This window comes from Pseudochaenichthys georgianus, chromosome 7 (genome assembly GCF_902827115.2).
Source record: "Pseudochaenichthys georgianus chromosome 7, fPseGeo1.2, whole genome shotgun sequence".
Lineage (NCBI taxonomy): Eukaryota > Metazoa > Chordata > Actinopteri > Perciformes > Channichthyidae > Pseudochaenichthys > Pseudochaenichthys georgianus.
Window position 1 is genome coordinate 41,223,074 of NC_047509.1, and position 8,325 is coordinate 41,231,398.

Sequence of the window (8,325 nt, forward strand, 5' to 3'; positions counted from 1 at the left end):
GTGGCACCCCGCTGTGGCGCCGTCGACCCGAACATGTTGGGCAGAATCGCAGCCACATAAATTCAGAGTGGAGTGAGAACGTCCACTATCTAGAAGGGACTGTTGTCTAAGCAACAATGTACATGCTGTCCCCAAGGAACACGCACATTCTTGCCCCCCAGTTGGGGTAGAAAGTGCGTGAGTGCAAGCTGCACGGCCCGAAGCTCTAGCACGTTGACCCGGCGCGCACTCTGCTGGGCAGACCACTGACCCTGAACGGTCCTGCCCTGCCGCACTGCACCCCACCCTGAGACATGCACGTATGGTGATGGTCTCCTGGCGGGATGGGATGGCGCCCATGGGCACGCCTACCAGAGATAGGCCTTGCCCCTCCAGCGTGACGGAGAGTGGAGCAATGCTGCGACACCCTGACTTCACTGTGCCTGTGCCACTTGGCGTCCAAGTGAAGGCTGTTCAGCAGGCCTAAGGGCCCAGCGGCCGAGGCAGCTGCCAGTCTGCCCAAGGGCCGGAGGAACTGAATATAAGGCACCCTCTTGCCCGGCCCACGTGGAAGTAGGCATCCCTCGGTTGGGAACCACTCCACCTGTGCGTATGCAGTAGTCAGCATATAGAATGGCAGCACCTTCAGGAATCTGTTGATTCCTCTGAGGTCCAAGATCGGGCGAAATCCGCCGACTTTCTTGCTCACGAGAAAGTATGCCGAGTAGAACCCCCTGGCTAAGCAGAGGGTCTTACTGGGTTGATTGCGTCCTAGGACGGACAACTCTTGGCCCAGAGGTAGGGCCCCTGCCGGATCGCTGACGACTGTCAATTAGACCCAGCCGAAGGCTAGGGGCCGGAGCTGCGGTCCGTACCCCTGGGTTAAGGTGAAAACCACCCAAGGGACGGAAGTACAGACTGCCCAGAAACTGAGCTGCTGCTGGGAAAGCAGCCGCCGACCACCCCCGGGATTTGAGAGCCCAGCCCCCCGGACCCTGGAGCCTCTTGGGGGGGGTTCCGGTAAGGCTCTGGGGCACGAGGCCGCCTGGAAGGCGGGTGACATGGGGCACGAAAGTCATTGGGAGGCGGTTGAGTGGGCCGCTAAGACCTCTGCAGACCACCCCTGTAATCCAGCGGCTGAGTGCGGCTGCTAGAGCGGCCCCTGGGCCTGCTGGGAGTGGGCACAGGTCTGCGAGGACCCGAGTGCTGCTGCCTGGTCTGCCTAGCTTGGGCGGCACACTCCAGTGCCTCCAGGGCAGCTGATCTAAACAGCTCCCCTGGCTCGACTGGTACGCGACGGAGGACTCTCCGTCAACCGGAGGAGGTGCGTCAGCCGAAGGAGGGGTGCCAACCGAAGGAGGGGCGCTAGCAGCCCCTACACCGGGCCCAGGCTGAAGGGCCAAGAGGCGACTTCATCATGCCCCTATTGGCAGCTAGCCGATCCACTTTAGAGGACAGCCTATTTCTAGTCCTTCTATTGGGGGGGAGCACACAAAGCCATCGCTCCCTCAAGTCGCCGGGAACGGCCGAATTGATCTGGAGGAGTACGTGACAAGGAGAGGTGTCCGTTGGCTGCTGCCAGACGTTCCACCTCAGTGATTCGAGCCACTCTGAGCACCCGAGGCATGCAGCTACAGCTCATGCAGGCGTTTACCGTGAGAACCTCCCTCAGATGCTCGAATTTCGTCCCCACTGACCGCCAGAAGCGGCCGAGGCAGGAGGGGCAGCGGTCGTGGCCGTCCTCGGGCTCAAGAGAAACCCTACAGGCGCTACATGAATGAACCATTCTGTAGGTAGCCAGATGCAGCGTAGCCAGGAGCGGGTGCGGGAACACAGCCTTCACCAGCTACCTGCTTAATGGAAAGAGTAGAGCGTTGCTGCTACTCGCCGAACAGAAAGAGGGATGTAATTACACCCACGTTACGGCAGAGGGAGCGGGAGCGAGATCACTGCCTTCACCTAGCTGGATTAGTAAATAAGGCAGTTTACCAAGAGCGGGGGCGAAAACACTGCCTTCACTGGCTGAGCTAGAGGCGAGTGCCAGATGCAGCGTAACCGGGAGCGGGTGCGGGAACACAGCCTTCACCAGCTACCTGCTTAACGGAACCAGGCAGTTTAGCGTCTACCAGGAGCGGGGGCGAGAACACTGCCTTCACTGGTTAAATTAAGACGAATGCCAGATGCAGCGTAACCGGGAGCGGGTGCTGGAACTCAGCCTTCACCAGCTACCTGCTTAACAGAAAAAACAAGGCAGTTTGGCGTCTACCAGGAGCGGGGGCGAGAACACTGCCTTCACTGGTTAAATTAAGACGAACGCCAGATGCAGTGTAACCGGGAGCGAGTGCGGGAACACAGCCTTCACCGGCTACCTGCTGAACGGGAAGAGTAGAGCGGTGCTACTACTCGCCGAACAGAAAAAGGGATGTAGCTACATCCGCATTACCGGTAGAGGGAGCGGGAGCGAGAGCACTGCCTTCACCTAGCTGGTAACGATCAAGCGAGATCAAGTCAAATAACACACATGTTTAAGACCAGATAACTAGCTTCTAAAGAATAGAATAGCACAGAGCCGTAGTTACAGCAGTAACCATGGCCAGGGCTCACACGGCATCTAACCGTAGTTACAGTAGTAACTATGGTCAGTACTTACACGGCTTAGAACCGTAGTTACAGTAGTAACTCTGGCCAGTACTTGCATGGTTTAGAACCGTAGTTACAGTAGTAACTATGGCCAGTACTTACACGGCATAGAGCCGTAGTTACAGTAGTAACTCTGGCCAGTACTTGCATGGTTTAGCACTGTAGTTACAGTAGTAACTATGGCTAGTACTTACGGCTTAACCCCGTAGTTACAGTATTAACTATGGCCAGTACTTACACAGCTTGGAACCGTAGTTACAGTAGTAATTATGGCCAGTACTTACGGCTTAGAACCTTAGTTACAATAATAACTGTGGCCGGTGCCTAAAAGTGTCAGCCAACGGCTGCCCACTAGACAATATAATATTGGGAGGATGAAATCCTCCTTAATGGCCATACATGCAGAGCACACGGCACACACAGTGAAGATTGTTCTCTGCATATCGTCCTAGTGCTAGGAGTCTAGTACTAGGAGCAGTAAATACCACGATATAGCGCTACTGCAACCACACCATGCGTTTACCGGGAGCAGCAGCGAGAGCACTGCCCTCACCGGCTGAGTTAAATAATGAAGCTTAACCGTACATGCAAGGTGTTAGCCAAGCGGCTGCTGCTAACAATCAAGCAACCAAGTCAGAACACACTGTTAAGACCAGATAATTAGCTTCTAAGAAAGAGAACAGCCCGCATAGAACCGTGTCTGGTTACAGTAGTAACCGCACATGCCGAGCACACAGCACCCGCCGTGAAGATGTTCTCTGCAGATCATCCTAGTGCTAGGAGTCTAGTACTAGGAGCAGTAATACAACGAACTAGCGCTACTGCAATCAAACCCTATGCTACAGGGAGCGGGAGCACTGCCCTGAGTTAATAGTTAAGCTCAACAGCAAGGTGTTAGCCAAGCGGCTGCTGCTAACAACCAAGCGACCAAGTCAGAACACAAATGTTAAGACCAGATAATAGCTTCTAGGAAATAGAAAGTACTTACCTTACTTTCTGCATCTAAACGAAAAACGGGTTTAAAGTATGACACTCTTGGCTTTCCATACTAAATCGAATGAGGGACGCAGCCAAAGCTGGGACTCAAATGCTAATGATAGCTCGGGCACAACGCCACAAGCAGAACTTTCAGAAGAGCATAAGGGCAACTTTATGGGAGAGGAAGCGGGAACACTGTCGTCACCAGAAAGTCTAAGCCACAAACAATCAGACGGTAATCAGGACAACTTGGCTGGGAGCGGGTGTGGAAACACAGCCATCACTAGCAACAAGCTGACACAAACCTGTCTGTCGCGGCTCTGCACAGCCGGCGCAGCTCCTGGAGGACGCGTCTAACGACCCGTAGCCCCGACTGTCAGTCGCGAAGCTTCACGCGGCCAGCTGTTTGCAGAGAAATCCCTCCGATCAAACGCTCAAACCTGAACGCTGTAGGCTACGAAAACGTAGCCACGGTACCCTCGCGCAGCGAGAAGATGAAAAGGAACAGATCCTCTGACAATACCGGCGGATATAGCCGGTGTCACGTGGGTCACAGGTGACTTTGTTGTTATTGGTACTCGAGCTGCGCATGCGCGCGATGGACATATCCAGTGCTAAAGCACCGCCTCTGGCGGTCAGTAGGGACGAAATAGAACAAACGTAACGTGGGAGAAAATACGTTTCTTGCTAAACGTAATTGAGAATGCAGTTTAGTTCTGTGGGAACGTAATTTTTAGGAAACAGGGTTGGATTTTTTTGTATGAATTTATGTTTCATCCAATCACAGAGCTTGTTGACTAATCACGAGGTTTGTCGCAAAGCGGACAGGCGTCGTCACAACAATAGCTGGGGATTGTGGGTAGTGTAGTCTCTTTGGCGCTCCTCATTTCAGAGAAAACAAGTTGTTTCTCAGAATTACATTACATTACATTTCATTTAGCTGACGCTTTTATCCAAAGCGACTTACAATTAGCGATTACAGGGACATTCTCCCTGGAGTAACTAAGGGCTAAGTGCCTTACTCAAGGGTACACTTACTAGTGGTGGTGTTCCTGGCGGGAATTGAACTCACAACCTTCCGATCTTCAGCCCACCTCACTATCCATTAGACCACCACTAGTTGAAGGGGAAAAACACAAAATTTAAACACACAATTTAAACATATCAATGTTGTTTAATTAACAAAGGTAATCTGGTGTTTTTGAGTTGATGAGTAGAGATATCACTGTCAAATCAATCGACAGTAAGGAGAATACTTACTTCCGGGTGTACAATTCTCTGTTATCCAATGGGAATGGACGCTCACATTGCCTTTAACAGCCGCCGACATAAACGGATGCGGTGCTTCCATAAGCGTCAAATACCGCCGCCGATGGGAATACATTGCAATCAGTTGAAAGCTCTTTGCGTCCGTTTATGAAGCTGAAAGAGCCTTGGCGCGTCCCAACTGCACGCCACGGGACCCTGACCAAGCGTCGCTCCTGGACGTTTAGGGAGTGAGAGTGTGTTGCCAGAACACATTCTATGTTCAGTGTACGGCACCAATATTCATCAGTTATGTGGGGCTACCTAACCTTCTTAGGAAGTTATTCCTATTCCACTTCATTATTATTACTATTACTATTATCAAGAGCTTGTTACCCTTTTGAAAATAAATTGTCATTACATTGTATTCATGATGTTTAATGATTTCTAGAAGAAGCCCAAGTTTGAATTTTTTATTTGTGCATTGTTTATTTTATCATGATTGTTTGCTAATGTGGTAAACTCCTCGTCTTTCTTATTGTTTTTGAATGAGTAGACATGTTTCTGTTTCTGATGGAGTTCAGGTTGCGGGTGGAGGAGGCGGCTTGGACCACGGCCAGGTGGAGATCTTCTCCCTGAACCGTGCATCTCCTCGCCTGGTTAAGAGTGTCCCGCTGAGGTCCCCGGTCCTCTCCCTGGAGTACGTGAAGGAGCCGTGTCCCAGCCTAGAGGGCTGTGTGGGGCCCCCCCCTGCTGCCCCCACAGAGAACATCATCTGTGTGGGCCTGCAGGATAGCAGGTCACTTGGCTCAGAGCCCAGATACTTTCCTCTGGTCTGCTCAGGTTTCACAGACCTGGTATTAATATTATCTCCACAACATAATTGGCAGCCAAACGGGATTTATTCTATACTTATACTCAGTACAGGTCATCAATACAAATCCTCTCTCTGTGTGTTCTGGGGTCTCATTTATAAAGCCTTGCGTAGGATTCACGTGGGAAGATTGCTTACGTAGGACAAAGCAAATAAATACGCACAGACATCAGTGTTTCCCCTATATACACATAGTGGCGGCGCAGCGCCACTGCTGAAATATGCACACCGATGCTAGGGGGCGTCAGCCAGGTACTAGGTATTTTTTTATTAAAATAATAATAAGTGGCGACCCTTTTTCATTTTTGATTGTTTGTTATGTGTATTTGTAGTATTTGTGTTACTGTATGTTCACGAAAGGTGTATTTTTTCTAAATGTTGAGACACAGGGCCGACAGGCGGTCGCCGAGAGCGCCAGATCTGGGGGGCGCTGCGCTGATAGCTCTGGGAGGGAAAAAACATTTTTGACCTTTGGCGCTCATCCAAATGTTCAACCTTGATGTACAGTAGCAGCATTCATAATTAAGTAAATGTAACACCCTTTTCACCCCGATTACACCTTTCATTTGCCCTGTACGATGGGTGCTGTAAGTGATGAAAGTGGGGGATGTTGGCTTATCAGGCGCCCGCAGCTCACAGCCGTTATATATAACGGATATAAGAAGTAGATGTTTCTACAACCACTGTGGAGGAGAGCTCTCCTGTCAGACTGAGAGGCTCAGTGAGGTAAAGGACTCTCTTACCTCATTCACACCAACGGTGTTTCAGGGCCGGTTCGGAGCTGGAGTTTGAAAAGCACTGGCTTTTCCTGTTCACACCGCAGCGGAGCAGCCTCTTAGCTCCGGAATCCGGTTCGTTTCAAGCACCAAAAAATTGTCCGGCTAGAGCAAAAGCACCGCATACGTCACGCTTACGTCGAGGCGGGGACAGGGGCGGGATCAACTCCTGAACAACAACAAAAAGCTGGCGTTTTATCCAGTTTGTACACAACAATGGAGAAACTTAACAAGCAGCAGTGGTCCACTGAAGAGACCAGCTACCTACTGGGAATCTGGTCCTCTGAAGAGGTACAGAGGAAGCTGGAGCACAATAGGCCATTGTTGTTGTTGTCGGTGTCAGCTGTGAGGGGTTTCCGCGCGGTTTGGCTTTATGAAGCCGGCACGCAAACGGTTACGTCATGACGCAAACGATGACGCAGCACCAGTCGGACTCTGGGCGACTCAAATGTTTTGACCACAAATTATGTAAACACATATTTCCAAGGCACTCCTTTATAATTTTTAGGATAAATAAAAACAGGTTTGAAATCATTCCAATGTATACTATAGGACAGTAATCCAAAAATATTGTTTAAAGTTGGAGAGATACACAAATATGCATAAATAAATAAATAAATAAATGTTAACTAGGTCAAATAAGATATGAAGGAACAACAAAAATAAAATAAGCTACATTTATTTGTTATTGGCTATGGTAGGTTATTGGTTATGTTCATAGACTTATTTGATTATTAAAATGTAAACCGATCTTTTTCATATGGGTGTTTAGAGTTGTACCCCCTAGATCAGGTCTCTAGTAATTGTATGCTCAAAATGCACCATATTGAAGCATTTTACTTTAAAATGTTCAAACAAATCTTCCCGGGGGGGGCATACCCCCAGACCCCCCTAGAGGATGTGACGACCACCCCCCAATTCAAACATGTTCATACAATAATGAATACATTTGAAGCCATTTTGACATTGCAGCATCTGATATTTAAGAAGTGTGTTACATTTGAAATGGCAGAAAGTCTTGTTGCAATTTCCAGATATTAAAAGAGGTCCCTTGAGTTTCTCTGGTAATTATCAATAGTAGCAGTTAAGTGAATACTGTTCAAACAATACTTGTGTTTGTGTTTTATATTGATTTCTCTGTTTTATCCTTACATAAAGGTGAGGACTAAAATGGCTCTAAACAAGGGCTGTTTAGAGTAAACAGGGTTTTATTGCCCTCTGGGGGAGGTGTATGTATGCAGGACATGGTGCTAGGTGGGGGAAGAGTATATTCTGCTTAAGATCTCTAGCATGTCATGTTTCAGGGAAGTCTACATATCTTGAATAGTATATGTGTGGGTTTAATTACTTTATATTCTGTGTAACCAGAAGTTGGAGATATGAGAGGTGAAATATTTGTGTTATCTTTGGAAGCAAAGAAATATCCTTTAAGACACATCTGAGGTCTCTGGAATGTGGGGGGGGCGGGGTGTGTGTGTGGAGGTTGAGTAAACTCCACCCCTTCCTGTATCTGTTGGTATGAAAGCCTATTCAGCTTTTTGTTCTGTCTCTCTCTTCTCGCGCCGCCCGGACCGGAAGGTCGTGGCAGCCCGTGAACAAGGGCCAGGAGTAGGCATACTCCTGACATTACGCATATGATATGATATGGCTTTGTATGGTAATGTATTGATTGTATTGCATTGTTATATTACCATTAAAGTAGATTATTGTTTAAACGGTTAATTGTATGCTCTGGATTCCTTCCTGTATGATAACCAGCTTGTTAGGGACGCGCGGAGATTTGAAAAGCGGACTAGTAATCCCTTTAAATCTCTATCAAATGGTGACCCGACG